Source organism: Uloborus diversus, chromosome 3 (genome assembly GCF_026930045.1).
Source record: "Uloborus diversus isolate 005 chromosome 3, Udiv.v.3.1, whole genome shotgun sequence".
NCBI classification, from domain to species: Eukaryota; Metazoa; Arthropoda; class Arachnida; order Araneae; family Uloboridae; genus Uloborus; species Uloborus diversus.
Window position 1 is genome coordinate 32,894,855 of NC_072733.1, and position 8,471 is coordinate 32,903,325.

The following is an 8,471-nucleotide window of genomic DNA, read 5'->3' on the forward strand; positions in this document are numbered from 1 at the left end:
TACATAACGGATTGGGTCTCTCGGGACTGCATCGATAGGCCAGCGGTAGAGTCCGCCACACTTCCGTTCTCCGTAAGAACGGGATTTTTTTTTTTTTTTCGCGGAAGAGGATACGGTTGGTGACCGCAGGGATCTCTCGGGAGTCCCCGCCGGGGCACTTGCGGCGTGATCCTCCGTACTTCAGCTCACCGAACGAACGTGTTGTTTCGCGAAAGAACGGTAGATGACTATTAAATCCCTAGGGATCGCACCGATAAGCTAGCGTTTCGCGGAAAAGGGTACGGCACATAACGGATGGGATCCCACGGGACTGCATCGAGAGGTCAGCGGTATAGTCCGCCACACTTCCATTCTCCGAACGAACGGTGTTTTCTCTTTTTTTTTCGCGGAAGAGGATACGGTTGGTGACCGCAGGGATCACTCGGGAGTCCCCGCCGGGGCACTTGCGGCGTGATCCTCCGTACTTCAGCTCACCGAACGAACGTGTTGTTTCGCGAAAGAACGGTAGATGACTATTAAATCCCTAGGGATCGCACCGATAAGCTAGCGTTTCGCGGAAAAGGGTACGGCACATAACGGATGGGATCCCACGGGACTGCATCGAGAGGTCAGCGGTATAGTCCGCCACACTTCCATTCTCCGAACGAACGGTGTTTTCTCTTTTTTTTTCGCGGAAGAGGATACGGTTGGTGACCGCAGGGATCACTCGGGAGCCCCCGCCGGGCCACTGGCGGCGTGATCCTCTGTCCTTCAGCTCCCCGAACGAACGTGTTGTTTCGTGGAAGAGGGTACCATAGATGACCGTAGGGATCCCCAGGGACCCCACCGGTGTTCTTGCGGCGTGGCCCGGAGCACTTCCGCTCACGGAATAACTGTTGTTTATCATTGCATCCGGATTAAACCTCTTCCGGTTTCTGCGTTAATTGCGTGGCTGTGTGTGACGAAATTTCTCGTTATTGCAGGTGAGTTCCAGTCTTTGCGGATAAACCAGGTGATCACATTAAATGGATCTCGTATCTGTGTTAATTATGCGTTTCGAGAAATCCCTGCCTTTTGCAGGAGAAGTCAACCCTTTGCGGATACGCTAAAATGGGATCTACAGACATTGATTACAACAGCTACACATCAAGGCTATGGTCGCGTGCGCAGGCCTGCCCGGCCGCCCCCAAGGGCGCGCGGGGCGAAGCGACAGCGCGGAGCTAAGCCCCGCGCGCCCTTGGGGGCGGCCGGGCAGGCCTGCGCACGCGACCATAGCCTTGATCACAAGCTGAGATACTCGAAGTAAAAGTGTAAGAAATAAATGTTACGTCATAACGAAAAGCGAATTCCCGCCTTCTGAAGGCAAGTAGACTGAATGGCGCCTAAACAGACTATTAGGCGCCATTCACCATATCCCAGCAGGGTTGCCAAACCATGGTGCTATTCGCCAATTTGTTTTGTTTTTTTAATCCTACTTGGCGAGGAAAGAAATTTACTCGCTTAAATTATAATAGGCTTTATGGTTATAGGGAAAGTTCATTATCTAGTTTATAATGCATTTTTTTCAATAAAAATAGCAATCATATTTGTAATTAGTTTGGCCCTTTATCAACACTCTGTATTTTTTTAAGTTGTGAAAATTTCATCTATGTTGAGCTAGATCTGAGTAACATAAACATATCGCTAATTCGGCGATCGTTTTCTTGAACATGGCAACCCTGGTAATTGGATCATGGGTTGGTAGGTAATCCGAAGGCAATATAGGTCTGTTCAAACTTGATATAGCACGCACGGAGGTTGGAATGCTGAAGTTTTTTTTTTTTTCTGTGCATTGCACATTTTTTTTTTTTTTTTTCAATTAAGTAGTTGTGTTATAATGTGTAAATCATAGATAAAGTTAGTTTCTCCATACTTTGATCGTAAATATTTAAACGTGTTGGTGTCTCTGTAGCAAGGTGCCTTTTTTCAATCCTGTTTTTTTAAGGTAAGTCCTTTTTTTTCAGATTTCAAAACTATTTGGTGAATTTTAAATTTCTCACATTTGAAATTCCTGCTGTTTTTATAAAATCTTAGTTTTCGTGGTTTGTTCATTTTCCCCATTAACTTATATCATTTTTTGAGATTCATGAGAGAGACGAGTAAATTACGAAATTATCATAACGTGGAACCGTAACATGGGCACAAGCAAATTGGCGAGATACGAAATTATCATAACGTGGATCCGTAACATGGGTACAAGCCAATTGGCGAGAAAATTCATCATACATTATTTGTAAATATACAGGCGAACCAAAAGATCTTTCAATTTTTCTATTACGGGCAAAGCCGTGCGGGTACCACTAGTTTTACATGAATTTAATGCTAACATTATAACTTAATGTTTAGCTACTAAGTGTTCATTGATTCCCTGTACTAGAAACACATTTTAGCAACTCGATATATTATATGCTTTCATAGAAACTTTTTTTTAAAATATGCTATTTTTGAAAAACTTCCCGCATCAAAAGATACTTTCATATCAACAAATGTATCTTGAGGCTCTTTACTTGACAATGTCTGAGTAATACAAATGGTATTCAAGAGTTAAACCTATAAAGGCTCCCTGGAAGAATTACTGGAAAGAGACTTTCTCAATGATATACAATCAAATGTTATTTTAATACTAGCTGCGTGCCCGGCGTTGCACGGGCTACCTTAAAAAATGTAAGAGCAGTCCAGTTGATGCTTTTGTAGTACACTGACACTAGTTTCTAACGCGTTAAGGAATAAATAAATGCGCGTAAAGCAAGGTTTGCAAAACACCAGTAAAACATATTTTTGCCAAAACACCTCATCAACGTTAATAATCGTTATCAATGATACTAGTTATGAGTACATTTTCAGTCAGCACAAAAGAGGAAAATATATGCATTATCAACTATAATCTTTACTCACGTTAAACTGAATTACATCTGATAGACTATATCGGAAATATTTATGCACAATAACAATCCGCTTTTTACATAAAATAGTCTACTACCCGGCGTTGCCCGGGTGTTTATTAATGCAACATACCACTCAGATAAATATTTGGATGGATTCTATCCACATGGTCGTACAAGAATTACATCAATCCGTTTTCCAGGTACAAACCCTCAAAGAACTCAAATAACTTGTAAATCACTCATTTACTTTACGACGTGCACGGTCCTCCTCGAAAATGAAAGTTATGTCATGTGACGCGAGTTCAACACTCAGGCTTGAACCAAAAAAAAAGTCAGTGAAATTTTGTGGCAGATTGCGGAAAACCCCCATAAAGTAAACATTTTAAATCCCCTGATTACAGGAAAAGCCTCAAAACAAAAACAAGAATTTTACCTGAGCATATTCGAGAAAAAAAATGGCAGCAGATCTTTCATCTCAATGATTTTCTTCACGCTCACATACATTTTAATAAAAGCATTGTTGCGGAAAGTTGAGATGAAGCACTGAATAATAATTTAAATGGAGGAAAGCCTTCGAAAAATAGGGATTTGATTTTGAAATCTAAGAGTCATAATTAATAGTTTTTAATTGATATCTCCGCTAATTATTATCGGAGGATTATGTTAAATAGCTAAACATGAAGACGGGAGGATTACGAATCCATCGATACCTGGTTCGATGGTCAGTTCACTGTCGTTCGGGAGAAGAAGCTTGGACATAGATAGATAGATAGATAGATAGATACTCAGATTTTATATGTATAAGATATGTATAAGACTAGCTGCGTGCCCGGCGTTGCACGGGCTACCTAAAAAATGTAAGAGCAGTCCAGTTGATGCTTTTGTAGTACACTGACACTAGTTTCTAACGCGTTAAGGAATAAATAAATGCGCGTAAAGCAAGGTTTGCAAAACACCAGTAAAACATATTTTTGCCAAAACACCTCATCAACGTTAATAATCGTTATCAATGATACAAGTTATGAGTACATTTTCAGTCAGCACAAAAGGGGAAAATATATGCATTATCAACTATAATCTTTACTCACGTTAAACTGAATTACATCTGATAGACTATATCGGAAATATTTATGCACAATAACAATCCGCTTTTTACATAAAATAGTCTACTACCCGGCGTTGCCCGGGTGTTTATTAATGCAACATACCACTCAGATAAATATTTGGATGGATTCTATCCACATGGTCGTACAAGAATTACATCAATCCGTTTTCCAGGTACAAACCCTCAAAGAACTCAAATAACTTGTAAATCACTCATTTACTTTACGACGTGCACGGTCCTCCTCGAAAATGAAAGTTATGTCATGTGACGCGTATTTAACAATCAGGCTTGAAAAAAAAAAAAAAAAACAGCAAAATTTTGCTGCAGATTACGGCAAAATAATCGAAAAGTAAACAACTTAAACACCCTGATTACAGGAAAAGCCTTAAAACAAAAGCCTAATTTTATTTCTTTATATTCGAGAAAAAAAATTGCAACAGATGTTTCTTTTCAATGATTTTCTTCACGCTGTAAATTTTAATAAAAGCGTTCATCCGGAAAGTTGAGTTGAAGCACTGAAAAATAATTTGAATGGAGGAAAGCCTTCGAAAAATAGGGATTTGATTTTGAAATCTTAGAGTCATAATTAAAAGTTTTTAATTGATATCTCCGCTAATTATTATCGGAGAATTATGTTAAATAGCCAAACATGAAGACGGGAGGATTACGAATCCATCGATACCTGGTTCGATGGTCAGTTCACTGTCGTTCGGGAGAAGAAGCTTGGACATAGATAGATAGATAGATAGATACTCAGATTTTATATGTATAAGATGTATGACTTTGTTTGAATTTTTGTTTACTTTATTACTGAAAACAGGGGTAATAAAAAAAGGACACTAGCAGATAAAATTTGAACATTTCACTTCCGAGATGTAAATATTTACAATTTATTTCAGTTAAAAAAAAAACACTTTGAATCAGGCATAAAAAATTAAACAATATTTAGAAACACTTTCATTTAATAGGACTTTTTTAGAGTGTTTTTTGGTCTTAATCTTGTTGTAAAAATCCACACAACTAATCCGAATATAATCAATGATACAAATGATAAAGTAATTATCCTAAATAATCATTCACAGTTAACGAGTTTTGAACTTTTTGGTCATCAGTAATCAAATTTATCTTTGGGACGTGAAGTAAACCGGCCCGGACACCGGAAATTTGTTCAAAAACCGGGACGTCTGGCAAGCCCACCTTTGCTTATCACTGCATCATATATAATTGAGAAAATTAAGTTACTAATATTGAGTACCTTGAATCTTCTTCAGCAGCAGCCAGGTGTTGGCCAATGCTTTCTCTATCTGCTTCCTCCAGGGGGTACAACTTTTTGCTGGGTAACCAACCACCTTGTACCCTCAATCTTCAAAGAATTTCGTTTTTTACTGGGTTTACATCTGCACGTCGAAAATCGTGCCCCAGCAATCTAATTTTGTAGAAATTCAACAACTCTCAACATGCTAAGTTGTCTGCACACTTCATAGTTAAATAAACCGTTCATCAACGCAGCGAAAATACAAATGCAATTAGTATGCAACATTTACGGAGGAACAGTTCTCCCCACAAATGAAATATTTATGTAATCTCACCTCCTCCATTATTTTATAAACATTACAAAACCGACACCGGATGACTGCCATATCTCCCCACCCCATCCCCACACTCCCCCTTCAAGCTCTACATATCATTACGTCAGATGCTTTGTTTATACATATATGTTTACCAGACGGCTGGTTTTACATTCTTTATTCTTCTCTCTTAGCATGTTGTAGGGATTCAGTTGATTATCTGGCGCCATCAGAAAAAAATATAATAATAAAGAATAGGGAAGATGATATTTAAAAGCACGTGGAAAAATGATTTTACCAAGATATTTGTAATAGAATGGTTTAAAGAAGAGCAATTCTCAACCAGTGCACAGTGTTTCGATTAGTACGAAGGGCGCCGGCAAGGAGGGGCTCGACCTGCCCCCCCCCCTCCTTAGAAATTAGAACTTCCTTGTTTTTTGTACTTTTTACTTCCTTTTCCAAAAAAGAAAGTATTGTATTCGCGAAAAAAATTTATTTTGACGACCATCGAGTTAATTACAACGAAATTTCTCGTGACGTCCGTATGTACGTAAGTATGTGCGATGTGTGTATGTGTGTATGTATCTCGCATAACTCAAAAACGGAATGTCCTAGAAAGTTGAAATTTGGCACGTAGACTCCTAGTGGGGTCTAGTTGTGTACCTTCTCTTTTGGTTGCATTCGGATGTTCCTAAGGGGGACTATTTCCACTTTTTTTTGGGGGGGGGAATCATTGTTAATTTCGATGTAAACTCAAGTGGTGTTATAATTTGGCGGACACTTGACGATACATCGCCAGCATTTTGGTCGCCAACTTGGCGACAAATTTGGCGATTTTTTTTTTTTTTTTTTTTTTTTTTTGTTGTTTAATTTGATTTCACTTTGGCCACTGGTGGTGATATTTAGAGAGTAAACAATTGAATCACATTAAAATTGCCAAAACTGTGGAAATGACATTAAATTGGAGTAAAAGGAAGTCATGTGATGCACACATCAGCTCGTTTTCTTTGCAAAAATGAAAAAATATTTCTTCTCCAGCCATTAATGAATAAATAATTAAGAATGTCCAATTTTAATGACTCTAATCTGTCCCGAAATTGGTTTTCATGGGGAAAATATCATTCTAAAGCATAGTTTAAATATCTGAGCCCCCTCCCCCTTACAATTTTGCATATGGACGGCCATGATTAGTACAAGCTAGGTGGACAGAAGTCATGTTCGAAATTCTAAACTTTGGTATTGGAATAACGCAAACAATAAACCAAAACATGATACTTAGTTAGGCTTGCCAGATTGCAAGATTTCTGAAATGCTCAACTGGGACACCGGCAAGCCCCCCCCCCCCTTAATCGTCGCTAGTATTCAAAAAGGGTTAACACCTGTGGCTGATTTTTGGATTGTTTTATTGGGCAGTTTATTCTCAATTTATTATGGTTACTAAATGTTAACCAAAAATATGACTCAAGCAAATAAAATTTGATCATTTCGCTTCTTAGATGTAAATATTCACAATTTATTTTAGTTAAAAAATACACTTTGAATGAGGAATAAAGAAGTAAACAATATTTAGACATACTTTTCATTTTATAGATTTTTCAGACAGTCTTTTTTCGTTTTAATCTTGCAAAATTCCTCTCAACCTAATCCGGTTTTAATTTTACAGTTAAATGTTACAAATGGTATAAGTAACAGTAATTATACTAAATAATAATTCACAGTTAATTACTCATAAGGCCTTTTCGGTCATTTGTAATCAAATGTATATTTTTCCGGGACATGAAGTGGAACAAAGTTTGAAAAATTAGATGATTAGAAACCTGACACATATTCTCAAAAAATGTGAGAAAAGCCTAAAAGTGCGACGGTGAGGCCCGGATCTGCGTCAGAGTCCTCAGCGCGGGGAGAGGGGGGCGCGTTCTTAAAAGGCCCCACGCACAGTGGGGCGAAAACGCCAAAAAGCGCTTATAAATGGGATCTTTTTTCTTATATTCAACCAATTGAGAACTAAAAAATTTGCACAGGCCTACCTCTTAGGCAATCAGAACTAGAATTTTAGAGCACTTTCTCCATTACAAAGCTAAAGGGAGCCTTTAGAAAGTTGAAGGATCTTGAATGTGGGAATTAAAATGTTTTTAAGCAGTCTATATATATATACATATATATATATATATATATAAAGGAGGGCATATTTTATTTCTCTCATGTTCAACGATAGTAATAGGACGAAAAAATGAATAATCAAATTCTCAAACCGAAAATTGGTTTTGATCAGCACCGAAAACTTGAGAATTCAAGGTAATTTATTTATTTTTTTTTTCAAAACACCCAAAAAAATATGTCCTCGTATGTCTTCTTTGAAATTAATATGAATTAGTCATCAGTGGTCTGTAGAAAGACCCTGAAAAGGAATTAGCTGCGCAAACCTGCGAACTTTGGATGCCTGTGTAAAGAAACAAGAGAGAGAGTTTTAAAAATATTTTAAAGCGCTTTTTGGCGGTTTTGCCCCACCGTGCAATGGCCCAAAAAGTTGAAAAAAAAAAAAAAAAAAAAAAAACCTTGTACAAAGACTGGTTAAAGTCGCAAATACACACTGTTGGCCTCTGAGAAAGGGCCCTACAGATTTTGTTGAAGGGGGGGGGGGCGCAAAATGTATAGATCCAGGCCTGGCGAACGATAGTCTGAACAATCTCATCTCTGCCACTTCAACAGCAGGATATAAATGAACTCTAAAATAGCTTTTAACAGCGGCAAACGTCGCTTATCACATCGAAGACACTAACGGATTTTAAAAACAAATTCCTAGGAGTAAAGCTAACCAGTCACTATTCTTCAATTTCTTTTCTGCTCACTAATTCGTGTAGAGACTTCTAACTAAATATTTGTACCTCAAATCCA